The 20,412-nt window shown below is 42.8% G+C and overlaps 1 long non-coding RNA gene across 5 annotated transcripts; it reads right to left on the reverse strand.

The window, feature by feature from the left end:
- Positions 1 to 1,608: 1,608 nt before the first annotated feature.
- LOC120100725 (uncharacterized) lies at positions 1,609 to 17,544 on the reverse strand. Of its 5 annotated transcripts, none has more exons than XR_010064115.1 (4): positions 17,085 to 17,535; positions 7,065 to 8,832; positions 2,262 to 2,368; positions 1,609 to 1,792 (listed from the first exon to the last, which is right to left on the reverse strand). It is a non-coding gene; the product is annotated as an uncharacterized LOC120100725 (long non-coding RNA). The 5 variants fall into 5 exon arrangements; XR_005500685.2 differs by having other exon boundaries at positions 9,659 to 17,535; XR_005500687.2 differs by having other exon boundaries at positions 7,065 to 8,532; positions 8,657 to 17,531.
- Between the last annotated feature and the right edge of the window lie 2,868 nt (positions 17,545 to 20,412).

Consider the following 20,412-nt stretch of genomic DNA (forward strand, 5'->3'; position numbering starts at 1 on the left):
ATGTTTTTTCTATTTCCTCTTTCTATACCATTCAAGGTACCTGTCCCAGGTCTCCTAAAAATTCATGGCCAATTTTTTGTCTAGTATCTATTCCATGAAAATTTTATTTAGAGATATTAATAAGTATAACTTCCTTAATGTTTTTAAACTTTGTCTTGATTCTTTGTGAAATGTACATTTACAGGACACTCACCTTCCCATCCCTCCATATCCTCCCTCTCCCCTTGAAATCCTGCAAAATAAAAATGAATACATGAATAAAACATCCCTATATGACAGCTGTGGTATGTCACATTGTGTCACATAGTAAACCCCTTTGTGCACACAGCTTCACCTGAGAATGTTCATTGCAATGAGTCACTGGTCTGGTTTGATACCTCAGCTTCTCCTACAGTAGCACTAAGGGATCTCTCTGGGACTCCCTCATAAGACTGCAGTGCAGCCACGTTCTACGAGCCTTCACAGTTTTCACTGTGTGCCTGACTTGACACTGTAGCGGTCTCTATGCACATTTACAGTTTTTAAAGATATAACTCAAAAAATGCTGCATCTGGTTGCTAATGCATTTACCTGGTTTGGTTTGGTGCTTTTGTTGGTTGGAGGTTTACTTTATCTCTCTAGGTGTTAAATCCCCATGAATGGCTGAATACCATTTGCATGTCCAATATTCTTGGGGACCTGAGAATCAACACACCCCAGAGATACTTAACCAGTGACCCTACGTGCAGCTCTGTTTCTAAATGCTAAGTGATATAACCAATGATATATCTTTCCTCTGGTGAAAGACTGAATGAAGAGGGAGTGGGGATCAGATGTGTAGCAATTATTGTTCTTCACAAGAAGGATGAAGTTGTACTGTCTGCTTAAAGATGCTTGTGCCTGGAGACAGCCACACCCAATGGATGACCAAGTCTCCAGATGACAGATATCCATTGTCTCTCATTTGTGTGTTAAAGCTTGCTGGATACATGAAATCGTGTTTTCTTCTTGTCACATGTGAGTCCCTCAGGAAAATGTGTGGGGAAAAGTTGCCTAATGATCTCAGGGATGTTTGAGAGGTGGAAGGGGTCAGAGCTAGAAAGAGAACACAGAGCTACATGAAATCAAGGACAAGCGGCTTCACATGTGGGCAAACAGAAAAGGGTGCGTGTATCTGTCACTTTTCCTTGGCTCTGATAAAACAACATAATCCAGATCAAAGCAACTTGTGAAAGAAGGGGTTAGTGTGGATTATGGTTTCACAGAGTTAGAACCCTTGACAGCAGAGGGAAGGAATGGCTGAGATTGTTCACATCGTGTTTCACCACCAGATGGCAGCACCACCAGAAGGGAAGGAGTGAGCAAGAGACAGAGAGACAGATTAACAGGTCAGAGAGATGGGAAGAGGGAGAGGGACACAGGAAGATGAAGAGAGGGAGAAGCAGGGGGAGGGGAGGAGGAGGGGGAGGGAGAAACACTTAGAATCACTTCCTTCCAAAAATGAGAACACCTCCTTATCTTTCAAAAAGAGTTTAACCTACTAGGAACCAACCATTCAAATATGAGCCTGTGAGGACCACCTTCCTTTAAACCACCACAGAATGAATGAATGGAAATTGGATGGAAGAATGAATGAAACAACATATTTATAAAGAATGACAAATCTTCCATGCTTATAGCTATCAATTACAATCAGGGTGCATGTGTTCGAGGTGCTGTAGTTTCACTACCACCTCTGGGTACCCGGATATTTCTTGCAGCTCTTGGAAGACTGCAACACCAGCAAGTTCTCAGGTTATTTCTGGTTCCACGCCTAGGAGAAACAGAGTCAACCACTTTTAGTCATTTTGTTTTTAAGCTCTAAAAAACAAAACAAAACAAAACAAACAAACGAAACCCCAAACGATGTTTATTTGCTTTCCTCACACCCCCAAAATGCAAGAAAGACTTCTTTTGGGTAAGAGAGTTCCAGTGAAGTCCATCACAGCAGGGCAAGCACAGCAGCAGGAAGAGGAGGTCCATTGTTTTCACTTCACCAGGAGTTAAAAAATACAAGAAATGTATCTCAGGCTTTCAAACCTCTAAGGCAGTTTGAACCTCAGGGGTTAGACTTCACCACCACAGACAGAAGGCGGGGCAGCATGAAACAGAAGCATGATAGTCACATTGCTGAAAGACCTTTCTTGTGTTATGTGACAGGAAGCAGACCATTGATTTTGGGCTCAGAGACAGTTTTGTGAGAGGATTTCATACGAGGCTCCTTCACTGTCCACTGAACTTACCTTGCTTTACAACCAAACTCCAGGAGTTCTCTTCAAGATACCCTTTCTGAATGGCCTGGTGCAGTTCTGCTCTCAGCCTCATTCTCTCCTCAAAGCTTCTTTGATCTCTGTTTCAATGAAGGACATTACTGTTGTATTAATTTATTTATTAATTATTTAAAAAATGTCGGACCTTTTATCCCACTCTGTGCTGGCACCCGTAGGGATTTATCATAGTGCAGGGTTCTTTTATCTCAGTGGCTCCTCAGACCCCCAGGTACTCTCTGACCCAGGTAGTCGGTGAGCTGATCCAGGGTGCACCTTGCCAAGCTGGTCTCTAGAGTTAGTTCTGGCATGGAGAGCCATGTCTAGTTACCCATAATTCATCTCTGGTTAGTATCTCTCCAAACGGCTCTCTGCTAGCTGCAAACTCTCTGGTTCCAGCTACACAGTAAAATCAGGGCTGTAGAAGTCCAGCAGTAGCTGGCCTACTGCAACTCCCTGCCAAGGGCTCTGTCCTGACTCTCCACAACCGTTCCCTGGTAGGTAAAGTACAAACTCCCAACCACTCAGTGAAATCAGGACTCAATAAACTGTAATTTACCAATCAGATTTACATGTTAAATTCTCCATCCACAATACATCCACACAGTAAACTCACAACCTCCCACCTAGATAAGATAAATTTCTCTACAGAAATCCATCCCTTATGAAATATAGTTAACTGCCTAGGGCCATTCAAGACCACCGAGCCCTGGGTCGTCCTTCCCTGTCTCCATCTTGATTCTCCTTTTCCTTCCCATTCTCTCCCGCCTTACAAAAGCTTTGTCCCCCACCTTATTTTTTTTTTACTCTCCAAACATGGCCTTGACCTAACTTGTGCCAGCCCTCACCTGCTGCATATAGACATCAACCTACACATTGCCATGAGATTTCAAATTCTCCATGTGTGACCATTAATGTCCCTTAGGATCTGTTATTGCACAGGTGGTCTGCACTCTCACTTGGTGACCGTCCCATAGCTCTCTGTTCCTGAGCGTACTCAAAGCACATTTCTCCCTAAGGTATCACACTCAGGAACACTATAGATCTTGGGAGATCCCAATGCTACCGGAAACTATCCAGCTTTGATTTGCTTTAAGACAAATCTTCTCCTGTACAGCTCATGTGGGTGTCAGGAGACTTAGGAATGCCCCTGAATAAATCAACAAATTGAAAAAAACTAACAGAATGAATTAAATTAAACAATAAATAAGATTGTAGGTAATTTTGACTTTGTGAAAACTTATAAATAATATTTGGGGACCCATGAAACAAGTTTCACAAAACCTAGAAATACTATAAGCACAAGGTAAAGAAGGAAATCATCTCTCAAGAGAAGTAATGTAGGAGAATGTGTGATATCTGGATTCTTTATGGAAAGTTACCTTTCTTTATAAAAATTCTTCTTTTATGACAGATCATACATGATGTTTTAAATGTTATATCCTAAAAATCATTGTGCTTACACAATATACCTAGCATTTATTAAAGTCATCTCATTACAGGAAATACTATCCTAAATGAATGCAATACAAGTTTTTAATTCAAGGATATTCTAGATTTTAAAGAGGCCCATTGGTTTTTATCGTATATGTGTGAGTGTTTTTCCTGCATGTATGTGGGTTCATAATGTGTGTGCATGGTGCCCACAGAGCCCACAGAGTGCTTCAGACACTCTGAAATGCAGTGAGGCTCCATGTGTGTGATGGGAACTAAGCCTGGGTCCTCTACAAAGGTGATTTGTACTCTGAACTCATGAGCCTCCCTCTATCCCCTGCAAGTGTATTTCAATTTGACTTATCTGTTTAATTAGTGCACACTGCTGTTTTGCATGCATGTGTGTCTGTGAACCAAATGTGTGCCTGATACCTGCAGATCCCTAAGGAGAGTCTCTGACCCCCTGGACCTCGACCAACACACAGATCACATAAATCAAGACTATAATGTATAGGATAGGAAAATAGGTGTTTATCAAATATCTATATATCAAACCTCCTTTCTATTCCTTTAAATGGTAGCATTCAGATTCTAGAGGGTGTTCAGTTTGTAATTTTAGATCATTTGAAAAACTAACTTGGGGGCATCTTGGGGCTGGCTGTACCCAAGAAACAAAACGTAACTAACTCTCTGCTTCTTTCAGACGTCTGCTTTCAATAATGTCTCTAAAAGAACACAGCAAACCAGAACTTAGACTAAAAACATAAATCACTCTTTATGCTGTGATGGTACATGACTCTGATATTAGTACTTTTGAGTTCAGAAACAAGCATGAAATACATAGTGAGTTCCAGGATGCCCTGGGCTACATAAAGAGACCCTAAATAAAAGGAAAAGAAGGAAGAAAGGAAGGAAGGAAGAAAGGAAGGAAGGAAGGAAGGAAGGAAGGAATCACTCTATTTCTTACTCCTCTGTGTGTGTGTGTGTGTGTGTAAAAATGCTTTTGGGGAGGATGGAGCAAAAGTACTTTTAGATGAAAGCCAAAAGTTCCCAGTGGAAATTTTATCCTAAAATAAAGATTTTTTTAAAAAGGGAAACAAAGAAAGGAATAGCACGGAGCTTTTACTTTTGAGCATGTTCAGAAGTCTCTGCAGGACTTAGGACTTGAAAGTAGGCTATGGATGGGTAGGTTAGAAAGAGCACAGCAGAGAAGAAGATGGAGTTTTACATCCAGAGACGTCTTCACAGGCTCTAGTGCACTCCAGGAGCCATGATCTGCTCCTGCCTAGTTTAGCACCTATAAGCCTGGTCTCAGGAAGGCTGCATTGATCAGGCGCACAGTTCCAATCTAAAGAGATGCTGGTCCCTGCTCCAGGATGCAGGAACTTGCCTCAAGACATTTGTTGTTTCCTGGGACACTATCTATGCTGATGTGGAAAATGGAGACCACCAGGGTCTGAAGAAGACTGGTGTTCTTTGGGCTTTAGTGTGCTAATGTGTGCAGTTAAACTGGTAATCCAAGGGGAACAACTTGAAACAGCACAGAATAAATTCAGCCTGCACTTTCTTTGCCTTTGTGATCTAAATAAGAAATTGATCCTTTTCAGAAAGGCTAAATTTTCATAAAATCATCCTTTCATGTTAAAAGTCTCTTCTGTGAATAAATGTTGAATATGTAAGAACCAGTTAATCATACTCGTGAAAATTCAATCTATTTAGTGGATGCTGAAATACCTTAGGTCTTACAATCCTATTCTGACTCAATTTGCTTTACCCAGAGAATTCTCAGCCTTCTATTCTACCCTCCAATATCCACACATTTCAGATTTCACTGGCCTTGACCATGGGGCAGATGTAGTCACCAAAATAATTAAAGTAAACTAAAATAACAAGAAACATATAGGCAAAAACTAATTGACAATATTATGTCTATGAAAGTTCCATGGTTTCCCTTAACACTATCTGCCTTTTAAGACCACCAAGCATTTGTGGTTCTGCCTTTAAACTCTTTGTACATCTGAGCTTGGTTTTCATAGACTTTTAAGAGGTACAAGACTGTTCTTTATCTGGACATAGTTGGCTTCATTAACATGGTTGTCATTCCCTAATTTCTGGAGTTATTATTAAGTCCATCATTAAATAAATATTTGACTTTTACAAAAAATTCCTTCTCATTTGAATAAATTATCAATTATTTAATGGTGAGTCAGTCCTTAAAGTAAAAAAATTCAAGCTTTAAACAAAAATCTCATCTGTTCAATAAAAGTGAGTTTTTTGAATGAAGTCATTCATGAAATGAAACAAAACAAAAAAAATACAGCAAAAACCCCTACTTCTATATTAAAGTGGTTCCTTCTATAGAAATTCCCCTTTTGCTACACCACTGCAGTCTCAGCCCTGCCATCATGGAGACTGAACAAGGAGACACCAATAGCCATGCAGACCTGGAAGTGGGGGAGCTCATGAAGCCAATGGATTAGACAAACTAATTAACTAACTTTTAAAAACAAAACAAGCAACAAAGCCAAGGGATGTGAGAGCAAGAGAAACAGTCTTCCCCAGCTCTCAAACTGATTATCTAAAACCAAGTGCTCAGGCTTGAAGTCAAGTGACATTGTACAGACTGATCAGGTTGAATTCATACATTAGGAACACACACACAAGCACACCAAGTATACACACACACAAACATGCAAACCAACACACATATGCTGCAAAACCAGGGAGAGAGGCTGGTACCACAAGGGATCTTATAACAAGATGCAGGGAGGGAGGAAACCAAAAAAAATGAGGTAAGTACATGTTAATTAAAAAAACACTAATTTTTTTTTAAAAATCACACTTTCTGAGCCAGGCTTGGTGGTGTACACGTTTAAGCAACACCCAAGCAGCAGGAGAATGTGTTTAGTGCAAGGACAGCCTGGTTACATAGCTACATCCAGGACAGCCAGGGCTATGTAGAAGGATCCTATCTCAAAACAAACAAACAACAAAACAAAACACATCCTTTTAAAGTCAGTCTCCATCCTCTAACTAAAACCAGTTTTATAGATAGATGGCGTGGTTGTCTAAAGGCAGCGATGTTCTCACACAGTCAACCCTTGAATAAATGTTCACCCTCTGTAGGAAACACTGTCCTCTTCCTAGAGGCCATGATTACAAAGCATGAGTATTTTCTTTCATAATGGAGCTTCAAAATCACGGTTAGATGAAAACTGACATTTTTACTTGAAATTTGTACAAAGGTATAGGATTGTCTCAAAGAGGAACAAACATTAAGAATAGAACCAAAACTTTAACTATGTATCAAAGAAGCAAACCTGGGATGAGTCTTCCAACACTTACCAGGTTCAATGTCTCCACAGGGAGAATTACTTTGTTTCCTCTGAAGTTCAGAATCCTGCATCAGCAACTGTGTCTTGGCAGTGATGGGATTGATTCTGCTGCTGCTTACATTCAGCCAACATTGCAGCTCCCTTTTGCAAATTCAGTTGCTTTTTCTTAACTAGTGCAAGGGCACTGCTGGATGTTGAGTTGCCAGACTTGGTGAGCAGGGATAGCCATAACCTGACCAGAGGGTTCCACATGTCTCCAGGTCTGGACGCATCCCGGAGTGTGATTGCCCCGTTATGTGTAGTCCTGACTCATACAGACAACTACAAGGCTTTGCTGCCTGGATTGCTGTTGGTCTTCCTGTCATCCCCTTTCTGTATCTGCCGTCCACACACCCACCACCCATCCCATCTAAGGATGGCTTCTATCTGGAATTAACATTCATCCAGGATGGAGATCAAAGGCTCCTCGCTGCTATGGTCTCAGAACAAGATCAGCTGCTTCTGGGTGGGGCAGATTTCTGTCAGTAAATGGCCACAAGGTCCTCTTTAGCCGGGCCTCCAGGTTTCTGCAAGATTTCTGAGCCAGCAGGGGAAATTCCCTTTGCTCAATGCAGGCAGTTTTAAGGTGTCAGGGTGACCAGGGCCAGCACAGCTAGAAGGGAGGCAGCTCAGTGGTGTCTGGGCTTGTCTGTGTGTTTTTAGCCACTCCCTGACTGTGGCCGACAGGATGCAGATGAACTCCAGTCCTCTGGAAATCCAGGTCCAATCAGGACCAGCACGAGGTCATCCTCAGGGAGCCCTGTCCCAAGTACTCAGAAGCCAGACCAGTACCTTCCCCAGTGATCCAGCAGCCCTCACCCTGCAGTGACTGAATTGTCTAGGCTCTTCTACATCTGCTCAGCCATGATCTGCCTTAGGTTTCCTTTTCCTGGCTGCTGACAGACTCTCCATTTCCTCTTCTGTGGGAACATTTACTTTCTGTTTTTAGGAATGACACATTTATACTGTTCCCCACCCCAACCCCAGCGTGCTTGTGATTTTTGGAGGGTGGGTGGTGGTTGCCAAACCAGGATTGGCTGATTTAAGTGCCTGGGAGACTTTTAAAATGCAGAGCCAGCTGGCTGCAGAAGGTCTTGCCCCAGCGCACCAAGCCGCTAAGCAGGCACAGTTGTCCTAAACTGTGTACCACAGAGAAACTGAAACAGAGAAATTGAGAAAGACGCCCTTATCTCTTTACCTCCCCCTGCTGAAAGCTGTTTGTGCTGTGGAGCCAGTTACCTGCCTGTGAGGTTGATAGACCAGGGAGAACAGGAGAGGCTCAGCCTGTTTGTGTCCCCACCCGGGAAAATCTTCATCCATGGCCTGTGCCTTGCTCCCCAGGTGTTAGGAGATTTATAATCAGGTGACAGCTGCATCTTGGGCAACTGATTCTTGCAGAGAACACAGCAATCCTGTCAGCTTGGCTCCTCCCTTCTGTCCTGGAAGCAAGAAACCAGAGGTTCAGGTCCCAAATGAGGACACCGGGGAAGTAATGCAATGCTGTTTACTCTAGCATACATCTGGAACAGCCCGCAGCCTGGTGTTCAAGGAGCATGCGCAGACCTCGGTCTTGAAGCAAGGCTTGTTCTAGCGTGGTCTATCAGTCGCCATCTGCTGGTGGAGAAGACTTGCAGTTCTGTTAGATCTCCTGGAGAGGATCCGCACCCCCAGGCTCCCCTGCCTTGGCTGCTGCTCACAGTTGTTGGCACCATAGCGAACAGGGTCCTCCTCTGCTGAGTCTAGGAAAGAAGGGAGGAGCTGAGCTAGCTCTGTGCTCTGCCAGAATAGATTTTTCCAGACAGAGGCTGCCACAAGCCTGGGGTGAGATTCCCTAAGAGGCGCACAGGTAGGAAATTTCTCCTGGGACCAGCTAGGAAGGCAGAGGCCAAAGGCTGTTTCTTTAGGTTGTGACCGCAGAAGTCTGGGCTTTTTGCTAGTTTAACTGATTCATTCAAAGCACCTTTCAATCTCACCGACCACAAACTTTGTTCTTTGGCATAAACTGTACTCACACCAGGGAGAGCCTAGTTTGTGGCTCCTGAAGAGGTTTTTTTGTTTCAGTTTTCCCAACTACAGCCTGGCAGCCAGCCAGCTCTGCACTTAAAAATATTTTACACGGGGAAGAGAGGGCTGAACCCTCATTGCTATTGACAACATCTTCTTTACCCAGCCCAACACAAATAGTGGCAGGGACTAAAATCTCTAAGAAAGCTCAGAGAAGACAATAAAATTTCTATCATTCCTAGAACCAAACCCAAACTTTGCCACGACAGAGGACATATTGAAGCCATTAGCCGGAAAAAGATCTGCAGACCAACTGGTACTGTGTGGACCTTGAAGCACCAAGAAGAGTCTGCACTGTAGATCAGGGCTCTGGTAGGAGAAGTGTACAGGCTAAGGCCTAGGCTAAAAGACCTCAGTACATTCCAAACATTCAGCCCAAGAGACTCAGAAGTCTATTTTCACACACAAATCCACTCTGCCCAGAAGTCTCTGCCCTGGCTCTGCTGAAGCACTTCCCACCACCCAGGACCAGAAACGCTGAGCCTCTGGATGCGCGCTTACACAGAAGCAGGAGATGACCAGCTGATTCATCTTCACATCCAGGATGACTGGAACCGTCGTTAGACAAGAAGGATACAGTAAGGATGAGCGGTACGGAGATTGCCTAAGGCAGGAAAATCCTGGTACTTTGTCCACTTGAGTCAGTTGGAGAAACACAGAAATCAATCTTACAAGCTGTATCCGGACGTGGAGACCACGGGTGCCTGCATCCCAGGCTCACCTGGACCATTGGAGATTCCTCTGTTGATAACTGTCGGTTTAGTTCTGTACCACATTTTTTGTTCAATTACTTGGGTTGCTGGAGTCTAACTTCTTATGTTACTTCTCCATTTTTGACGTTAGCCCTCTGTCAGATGAAGAGTGTTGAAGATCCTTTCCTAATCTGTGGGCTACCGATTTGTTCTATTGACAGTGTCCTTTGCCTTACAAAGCTTTTCAGTTTCATGAAGTCCCATTTATCAATTGTTGATCTTGGATTCTGAGTCCTTGGTATTCCATTCAGGAACTTGTCTCCTGTAGCAATGCTTTCAAGGGTATTTCCCACTATCTCTTCTATGAGACTTAGTGCATCCAATTTTATATTGAGGTCCTTGGACTATAGTTGTGTGCAGGATAACAAATATGGATCTATTTTCATTCATCTACAGGTGGACATCCAGTTAGCCAACACCATTTTTTGTAGATGCTTTGATTGTTTTCCATTGAATGGTTTTGGCTTTTTTATCAATACCCAATGTCCATAGATGTGTGGTTTATTTCTGGTTCTTTAATTCTTATACCCTGTGGGGTTTTATCTCTATTACCCAGTAGCACAGATTGAGGTCAGGGATGGTGATTCCTCCCAAAATTCTTTTATTGTTCAGGATTCTTTTGACTATCCTGGGTTTTTTGTTTTTCCAAATGAAGTTGAGAATTGCTCTTTCAGGTTCTATAAGAATTTTGTTGGAATTTTGATGGGGATTGCATGAATGTGTAGATTGCTTTTGGTAAGATGGCCAGTTTCACTATGTGAATCCTATATCTCCATGAGCATGGGAGATCTCTGCATCTTCAGATATCGTGTTCAAGTTCTTTCTTCTGGGACTTGAGGTTCTTGTCATACAGATCTTTTACTTGGTTGCTTAGAATTACACCAAGATATTTTATATTATTCCTGGTTATTTTAAAGTGTGACATTTCTCTAATTTCTTCATTGGCCTATTTCTCATGAGGGCTTCTGGTCTTTTGGGTTTTTGTTTGTTTGTTTGTTTGTTTTTTGTTAATTTTGAATCTAGACACTTTCCTTAAGTTGTTATCAGCTGTAGGAGTTCTACAAATTTTGGGGGTCATCCACAAATAGCAATGCTTTGACTTCTTCCTTTTATGTGTGTCCTCTTGATCTCTTTTAGTTGTGTTATTGTTCTGTGTAGAAGCTCTATTATATCATTGAAGAGATAGGGACAGAGTGGGCAGCCTTGTCTCCTCCCTGATTTTAATGGAAATGGTTTAAATTTCTTGCCACACCCACTCCAGTGGAGTCTTGTGACATGAAGTTCTTAGTGTTTCGTTTCTGTCCAGAACAGAGGCCTGTGCCTGGAATGGCTCGGCCTCCTGGAGGTCCTGGAGTCTCCCTACAAAAAGATGATGACCTGGGTCTATGCTTTCAGTGGAGGTACCTTCTATGTTCTGGCCTTGGTGATCTCAACAACTTTAAGCCTGTCAACAATATCTAAATCTAAGAATATAGCAGTGTGGAAAGATGGTCATGTATCTTTAGATGTTCCAGGAACTACAAGTCCAGAGACGGAAACATCTCACACCATCAACTGCTGCACCCATTAGTTCTCAATAAATAGGAGAGAAGTTAATTAAAGCTATTAAGAGCATGACTGTTCCAAAAAGTCTTTTCCCCCTTTTTGGGAAAAGTTTTGTTTAGCATGATTCAGAATAGTAGTGACTTTTTTGGAAAGACAGGTTCAGCGAGTTGAGCAAAGTTATCAAGAATTAACTAAAAGAAAAAGAAGAACTATCATTGAACAAAAAGTAATTACAAAAATTAGGGTTAGAGACTAAACTGGAGAATGGAGTCTTGTTTATTAAAATTAGTGGACAATGGTGGCAGGCCCCTAGATATAGAGATCCTTATTATTATAAACCTACAGATGCACCATTCCCACGGATGGGGACTTATGACATAGATTTGACAAGGTGAGTAGTGGTAAACAGTAAGAAGACAAAGTATATTGAGCTTGGTTACTGGGAAAGACTTAGGAGGACTTGACCTCTGTGGTGGGCGCTCTCACAAGAAGAGAGGCTTGAGAATCAATAGGCTGTGTATAGAACGATTGCTTTGTCTAAGAGAAGGTGGTCTAATCTTTTTAGAAGACCATAGGAAATGAAGAAAACCATGAAATGGTTACAAAAGTTTCCAAATTATCCTGAGGGGCCATAAACATAAAGTTTAAACTTTATCCAAACAAAGGTAAGTATTGAATGTACATCTGATGCCCACAAGTCCGACATTATAACCACAGTCTTCTACACTATTATCTGCGACTAAAAACTCCTAGACTGTATGCTCAGTTTCCTTTGTACAAGAGACATCTGATGGGGTAATAAATATCGCCAAGTATGATATTCCTGTTTTGACCATATAAGTCTGTGCCAAAAAAATAAAACTTTTTACAACAACACATATCTCAGATTTGTGTCTGCCTGTCAAGCCAAATCCATTCTCCACCTAAAATCCAAGCCTTGGCCCCTACTGATGCACTCTCCCTGGGTGGTTTCTGACAGTTTCTCTCCCTTTAGTTTGATGTTGGCTATTGGCTTGTTGTATATTGTTTTGATTGTGTTTACATATGTGCCCTGTATCCCTGATTTCTCTAATATTTTTACCATGAAGGGGTGTTGGGTTTTTATCAAAGCTCTTTTTAGCATCTAATGAGATAACCACGTGATATGTTTACTCTCAGTTTGTCTTTATCATGGGCTGTGTTGATGAATTTTCATATAAGGAATCATCGATGCATGCATGGGATGAAGCTTCCTTCATCCTGATGATTTTTTGATATGTTCCTGGATTCAGTCTGTGAGGACTTTATTGAGTATTTTGGTATCAACGTTCATGAGAGGAATTGGTCTGACGTTCTCTTTCTTTGTGGCGGCTTAGTGTAGTTTAGACATCACGGTCACTGTGCCCTCTCTGAATGAGTTTGGCAGTGTTCCTTCAGCTTTTATTTTATGGAATAATTTGAGGAGTATTGAAATTAGCTTTCCTTAGAAAATCTGGTAGAATTCTCTAACAAAACCATCTGGCCCTGTGCCTTTTTGGTTGGGAGATTTTAATGACTGCTACTTCTTCTTCAAGGGTTGTGGGGCTGTTCAAATGGTTTACCTGAACTTGATTTAACTTTGGTAAGTGGTATCTATCTAGAAAAGGTTCCATTTCGTTCAGATTTTCCAATTTCGTGGAGTAGAAGTTTTTGAAGTAAAATCTACTGATTCTATGAAGTCCCTCAGTGTCAGTTGCTGAGCCTCCCTTCTCCTTACTGGTTTTGTTAATGTGGATTCTCTATCTGTCTGTCTATCTATGTATCTATCTATCTATGTATCTATCTATCTATCTATCTATGTATCTATCTATCTATGTATCTATCTATCTATCTATCTATTTATCTATCTATTATGTATCTATCTATCTATGTATCTATCTATGTATCTATCTATGTATCTATCTATGTATCTATCTATGTATCTATCTATGTATCTATCTATCTATCTATCTATCTATCTATCTATCTATCTATCTATCTATCTATCTAGCTATCAGTTAGTTTGGCTAAGGGTTTGTTTATCTTGTTGATTTTCTCAAAGAACCAGGTCTTGGTTTGGTTGATTCTTTGAATTGTTTTCTTTCTTTCTAACTGATTGATTCCAGCCATGGTTTCTATAATTTCCTGCATTTTCTCCCCTTTTGTGAGTTTGCTTCTTCCTTTTTTCCCTAGAACTTTCAGGTGTACTTTGTGATAGCTACTCCTGGCTGTCAACTTGACTACATCTGGAATAAACTACATCTGGTAATGAGGGCACACCTGTGCCCCAGATCTCAACAGGGAGTTCTGGAAGGATAGTGGCCTTGAAAAGGTTAGCCACAGGCAAAGTAGTACACAGCTTTAATCCTAGGAGTCTGAGGCAGTCAGATTTCTGAGTTTAAGATCAACTTCTGACAAAATGAAGTTCCAGATCCAGGCATGGGGTTACACACCTTTAATCTGAGCCACACTGTCTGCTAGAGACCTATATGAAGACATTGGAAGAAGGAGGATTCACTCTTTGCCTGCTTGCACTTACTTGCGAGCACATCTGTTGGAACCTATCTGGCCAGGATTGCAGCTTCTCCAGAAGACCAGCTGAAACTGCTGGACTTTTGGATTTCCCATCACAGCTGCCCATTGTTGGGTTAGTTGGAATACTGATTGTAAGTCATTGTAATTAATTCCCTTAATATATAAAGACATTCCACAAGTTCTGTGACTCTAGAGAACTCTAATATGACTTTTTAATTTCTGATATGGGGACTTTCTGATTCTTTTATGTAGGCAAATTATTATGAACTTTCCTCTTAGGACCACTTTTTTGTCATTAATTTGGGTAGGTGTTGACTTCATTTTGATTAAATTCTAGAAAGTCTTTAATTTCTTTCTGTATTTCTACCCTGACCCACAGACCATTGAGTAGAGAGTTGTTCTGATTCCAAGAGTGTGTAGGCTTTCTGTTTCTCTTCTCTGAAGTGCAGATTTAAATCCATGGTGGTCTGACGAGATACAAGGGGTTTGTATGACACACCAGAAGAGGTCATCAGATCCTGTTCCAGATGATTGTGAGCCACCATGTGGTCGATGGGAATTGAACTCAGGACCTTTGGAAAAGCACTCAGTGCTCTTAATCATTGGGCCATATCTCATGCACAGGATAACTGTTTTTGTTTGTTATTTTGCAGGCATAGAAAGAGAAGAAACAAGGTATGTGTGTGTGTGTGTGTGTGTGTGTGTGTGTGTGTGTGTGTGTATTGACTGCGGTTACTTGGGATTGTATAACCTGTAGCTTGTCCTTGTAGAAGTCAGGTCCTTTATAAATCTTCTCTCTCAAGGCAGGACCACACTGGTGTTCATATGGCTGCACAGATGATGGGCTCTCCCTTGAGGTTTGTTATTTCATACTGACCTCAATGACAACTCCCTTCTGAGTACATTTCATCAGGATAGCTAGGTATGATCAGTGCCACTGGGTGCCTATGACACCGCACTTGAGCTGGCTGGGTATGCAATTCCTCCCTCTTCACAAATGTGGCAAACACAGAGAGCCCAGAGCTAGCCTTGTCTACCATCCTTTTCCAATCACTTCCCAGTCAGGGCCCAGTCTGCAGTGTGATCTCTGCCTCAGACAGACTGAGAAGAGTATAGTCCGGGATTGCTGCTGTATGTGACTCTCTCAGTCTTATTTTCCCTCTTTTATATTCCTGAGAAGTGTTGTTAAGTACTCTTCTGTCCTGAAATCATGTCTCCTGCTCTAGATTCAAAGAATCCCAAGAGTGTCCTTTCTTGTGCAGATGTAATAGGAACTAGGATGGCTGCTCCTGAGCCTCCTTGGCCTTCGCAAATGTGTGGTTCATTAAAGAGGAATGGCCCTGGTTTGTGCCTCTGAGTTGTGTTATCCATGGGCACTCCAATTTGAAGCCAGGAAGATCGAACTAACTTACCATCTATTGGGGAGAATCCTGGGAAGTGCATCATGGGTTTTGCGTTACATTTTGCCTAGATTTGGAACCTGAGCTCTGACTCCACACAGACCAAGGAGGGACTGATTTGTGAACAGGGGTGGGTGTCTCTCTTGGCTAGGTTCAATTGCTATGATGTGTGGTAATAACACACCATGACAAAATCAACCCATGGAGGAAGGGTTTATCATCTCACAATTGTAGTCCTTCATGAAGAGAAAACAAGTCAGGAAGTCAAGGCAGGAACCCAAGGACACCCAAACTGAAGCAGGCCACAAAGAAATGCTATTACTGGCTTCCTTCTCATAGCTTGCTCAACCTACTGTCCTGTAAAACTCAGGACCACCTGCCCAGAGGTTGCACTGGCTCCTCTCACACCAAGCTAAGCCCACCCACTTCCAGTATTAATGAAGAAATGGCCCACAGGTTTGCTTGTCTGCCAGTCATTCTCTCACCAAAATTACTCTAACTTTGTCAGGTTGGGGTGGGGGAGTTGAAACAACCTCACGGACAGATTTCTCCCTTTCTGTTCCGGTGGGCCATGCACCAGACAATGCAGTCTAATTCACAGCTGCCTAGAGAAGATTTGCAGCTCTTTTTGTAGCTTATGTTGCACAGGCCTCTGCTTCCTCCTCCTCCTGCTTTTCCTCCTCCTGCTTTTCCTCCTCCTGCTTTTCCTCCTCCTGCTTTTCCTCTGCTTCCTCTGTATTTTTCTCCTGTTCCCCATTTTGTTTTTACATTCCTGACAGGGTTTCTGTGTAGCCCTGACTGTCTTGGAACTCACTCTGTAGACCAGGCTGGCCTTGATTCACAGAGGTCCTCCTGCCTCAGTCATTCCTGTGTTGGATTAAAGGTGTGGGTCCACTACTCAGCTGGCTTCATTTGTGTGCCTGTTTATAGGTATTCGGGTGTTAGGAACTTAACCTATGTCTTCTACCAATGCATCAAGTCCTGTGACCATCGCTGCCTCCGGTCCTCAGTACAGGTCTCCTCTTTTATGTGTGTATTTGTTTGGATGCATGTCATGTCTTTGCACCATGTCTTTGCCTGGTGTGAGAGGAAGTCAGTTCCACTGCTTAGCCTTGGCTGTCCTAGTACTTGCTCTGTAGAGATGACTGGCCGCAAACCCAGAGATAAACTTTCCTCAGCCTTCAGAGTGAAGAGGTTAAAGGTGTACTCTACCATGCCCAGGCTAGCTTGTCACAGTAGGTTCTCAATAAATACAGGAGTTGAGGGATCCCGTCCTCTGTCCAACAACACTAATTTCCTTTTTTATTTTTATTTTTATTTTTTACTGTTTTTGTTTTCATTTCCTCAATCAAAGCTTTCAGATTAGACAAATACAGGTCTTTCACCTACTGTCCTTGTCACTTTGGGCAGACTTTACGACTAACTATATGTTTCTCTTGCACATAGAAATATCAGTGAATGGGCTGGAGATGTGGCTCAGTGGTTAAGAGCACTGACTGCTTTTCCAGAGGTCCTGAGTTCAATTCCCAGCAACCACATGGTGGCTCACAACCATCTGTAATGGGATCTGATGCCCTCTTCTGATGTGTGTGATGACAATGACAGTGTACTTATAGATGATAAATAAGTAAATCCTTAAAAAAAAGTAATATCAGTGAATAATTTCCAAGGATTCATTAAGACCTTATTTATAAATACCTTGTTCAGGATGGTAATGGAAACCTTATTTATGATGTGTTTAGATGTATTTGTTCTCTCCCACATTTCCAGTCTATAGATTCCACAGGATGAACAGAGTATCCCATCTATTGAAACCTGTAAAAAAATTTCACTTAGATAAAGTGGAGTTTGCTTAATATCTAATTCTTTAAAACTGAGGGGAACCATCAGGAAGTACTCATAGCATGTTTAGGATTAAGTAATTCCAGCTGAAGAATAAAATCTTATTTCATGATGATTAGAGCATGTCTGGTTGAGATCATCTCCCTCTCCCCTCTCCTCACTCAGCCAGCTCTCCTCATTTTCCAAAACTCAGGTTTCTATCATCTTCTAAAGGAGTCTTCTCAACCTGCAGCTCCATCACTATTCCTTTTTGTAAATTGGGTATGTTTTATTTACATTTCAAATGTCATTTCCTTCCCTAGTTTCCCCATCCATGAGTCCCCTATCCCATCCTCCCCCCCCCCCCCGCCTTCTGCTATGAGGGTATTCCTTCTCCCCTGAGGACGCCATCACAGCATATATCTTTTACTACTAGCAATGGCATTTTCTTTGTTCTATTGGTTTTCCCGAAATTTCACAATCCATGCCTGCAAAGTGGTGTTGTCTCCTTCTCCTTCTTCTTCAAAACTCCAAAAGCCAAGAGTAGTAGAGTTCCCCTCAGATAGCTCACTGCCTTCGTGGACTTCCTGTAGCACACTGGTAGGACCACAGCTGTGTGACAATGTGGCAGATCCTTCTGGGTTTGCCAGTGTCCAGCGGTTCCCCTGTGGCAGATCACCTTAGTGAACACCCAGTGTTTTCTAAGCCTCCCTTCCCTTAGCAGAGCCCAATCCAATCCCTTCCTTTCGAAAGCAGTAGCAGAGCCTGAACAGTTTTCTCTCTGGCAGATTTTAACCTATGGCCAGTGGCTGTATTTCTCTTGAGAACGAAGGTGTCCAATTCTCAGCTCCAAATCGGACAGTTTCACGTGGATAGCTTCAGAGAAACAGGCTCACTTCCTCAGGATCCTGTAAGGCAGGTTCAGTGGGCCAACGGGTTTCTGTGCCATTCGGTGTTTGCACAAACACTCAATGGAATTTCTTTAAGTTTCTCCATGACATTTCTAGTTTTCCTGCTACCTGGATGGGGCTGACAAAAGATGGTGATTTTGAACTACTTATGTAGTTTTGTTCTTCTGTGCTTTGCCTGCCGGAATCAGGTTCCTGCAGGCAAACAGAGAGAATACACAGACATCGGACCCCTACCCTGGAAAACTAGGACTGGGTGTTGGCACCTAAACTCTGTCAGGATGGCTTTCCTTTCTTTGCACCAATGATATCTGGCGAAGGGATGGTCCAGGGCTCCAAAGAGTCATGGTTTGCGATGGCCCTCTCCCGCATGCCTTCCTTTCTGCAGGAAGTGTGTGGCTATGTTTAAAGCATGCATTTGTTCCTCTGGAAAGAGGCTGACCTGAGGGCTTCTCCCTTGCACATCTAGATTTCGTGCAAGCCTTGCGACCCTGGGCAAGTCCTTGGTGGCAGACAGCTCCTCAAGGCTGGTGGGTGGGAACAGAGGGAGCACAGGCCAATGAAAAGTCCTAGCCATGGGCTGGAGAGCTGGCTCAGTGGTTAAGAGCACTGACTAATCTTTCCTAGGTCCTGAGTTCAATTCCCAGCAACCACAGTGTGGCTCACTGTAATGGGATCTGATGCCCTCTTCCAGTGTGTCTAAGGCTGAGACAGTGTATGTACTCTCACATCAGAGGCAGATCCTCAGCTCTGCCTCCCAGCCTCAGGTCGCTGGCTTGTGTACCTCAGGGGTGTCTGTCACCCGCTCTAGGTCTTGAGGGGATGCCCCATTATCAGCGCCCCTGCAGTCGGTTCTCTGGAGCCTGGTTCTCAAGAGGCTGCCACTTGTCAGTCTAATCAAGTTCCTGTCAGTTGTCTGCAGGACAGGACTAAAACCCGACAGTGGTTTTAAATTGCATCCCTGACTTTACTCCTCTGCAGTTTCTTTTGGCGCCCAAAATCCCACTCCTCCAGGCACTCTGGGCCTCCCACCTCTGCGTGTTTCTAGAGGGAGAAAAATCAATCCTCCGCTTTCGGGCTGTAGGCCTTCGGTAAAATTACGTTTTCCTGGCCTTAAGTGTCCAAAGACACAAGTTCCGTTTAGAGCTCAGCGGAATAAGAACTAAATCCGATGCTGATTACAAACACACAGTACACGATTTTTTTCTCCGTGACTTTGTATGAGATTGTACGTTTGTGTTGAACCACGAACGGACTCCGCCAGGCAGGCTCTGGTGGGATTCATTGAGAACTTACTGTTCCCATAGGGAGTAGGTAGGACCTGCTATGTGACTGCCAGGGTTTCAGTTCCTCAAGCACTCAGTCTAGCGTCCTTTCTAAAGGAGGAAAAAATCGATCCTCAGACTCATTTCCATAAGCCATTTCTAGCAGCCAGCCTTCCATAAAGTTACATTTTCAGGCAGCCAAGTTCCGTTCAGCGATGAGCACACTGCAGACCAAATCCGAAGGTGATTACAAACACCATATGCGATATATTTTACGTTATTTTTATTTGATTTCACTTTTGTGTGGGGACTGGGATCGGACTCTGACAAGCAGCCGAATCCACTGTTCCCATAGCATAGGTATGCAGGGGATGTGATGTGATCCCCAGAATTTGGTTTGTTTATTGTGTCTCTGGCTGCCGGTGTTTCTAAAGGTTGAAAAATCAATGGTCGCTTTCCTTACCTATAAGCCGATTTCGTGCAGTTGGCCAATGGTAAAATTATGTTTTCATTCTGTTACGTGTCCAAAGCGCGTTTCCTGCAGTTGGCCAATGGTAAAGTTATGTTTCCATTCAGTTAATTGTTTAAAGCGGATTTCATGCAGTCAGTCGTCCCTAAAGTTCCGTTTTCTCTCGGTTAAGTGTTGTCTGCTCAGGGTATTGCTAAAGGTTGAAAATTCAATGGTCCGTTTCCTTACTTTATGCGGATTTCGTGCAGTTGGGCGTCGTTAAATTCAGTTTTCATTCGGGTACGTGTCCCCAGCTTATTTCATGCAGGCAGTCATCGGTAACGTTCGGTGTTCAGTCCCTTAAGTGTCTCCAGCTCCTGGCCTTTCTAAAGGTTGAAAATCAAATGGTCGGTTTCCTTACCTTAAACCGATTTCGTGCACTTTGTTGTCGGTAAAAGTACGTTTTCATTCGGTTATGTCTCCAAAGCCGGTTTCCTGGAGTTGACCCTCAGTAAAGTTGACCCTAAGTAAAGCCGATTTCCCGCAGTTGGCCCTCAGTAAAATTACCTTTTCATTTGGTCACG

This window comes from Rattus norvegicus, chromosome 2, assembly GCF_036323735.1.
Source record: "Rattus norvegicus strain BN/NHsdMcwi chromosome 2, GRCr8, whole genome shotgun sequence".
Classification (NCBI taxonomy): domain Eukaryota; kingdom Metazoa; phylum Chordata; class Mammalia; order Rodentia; family Muridae; genus Rattus; species Rattus norvegicus.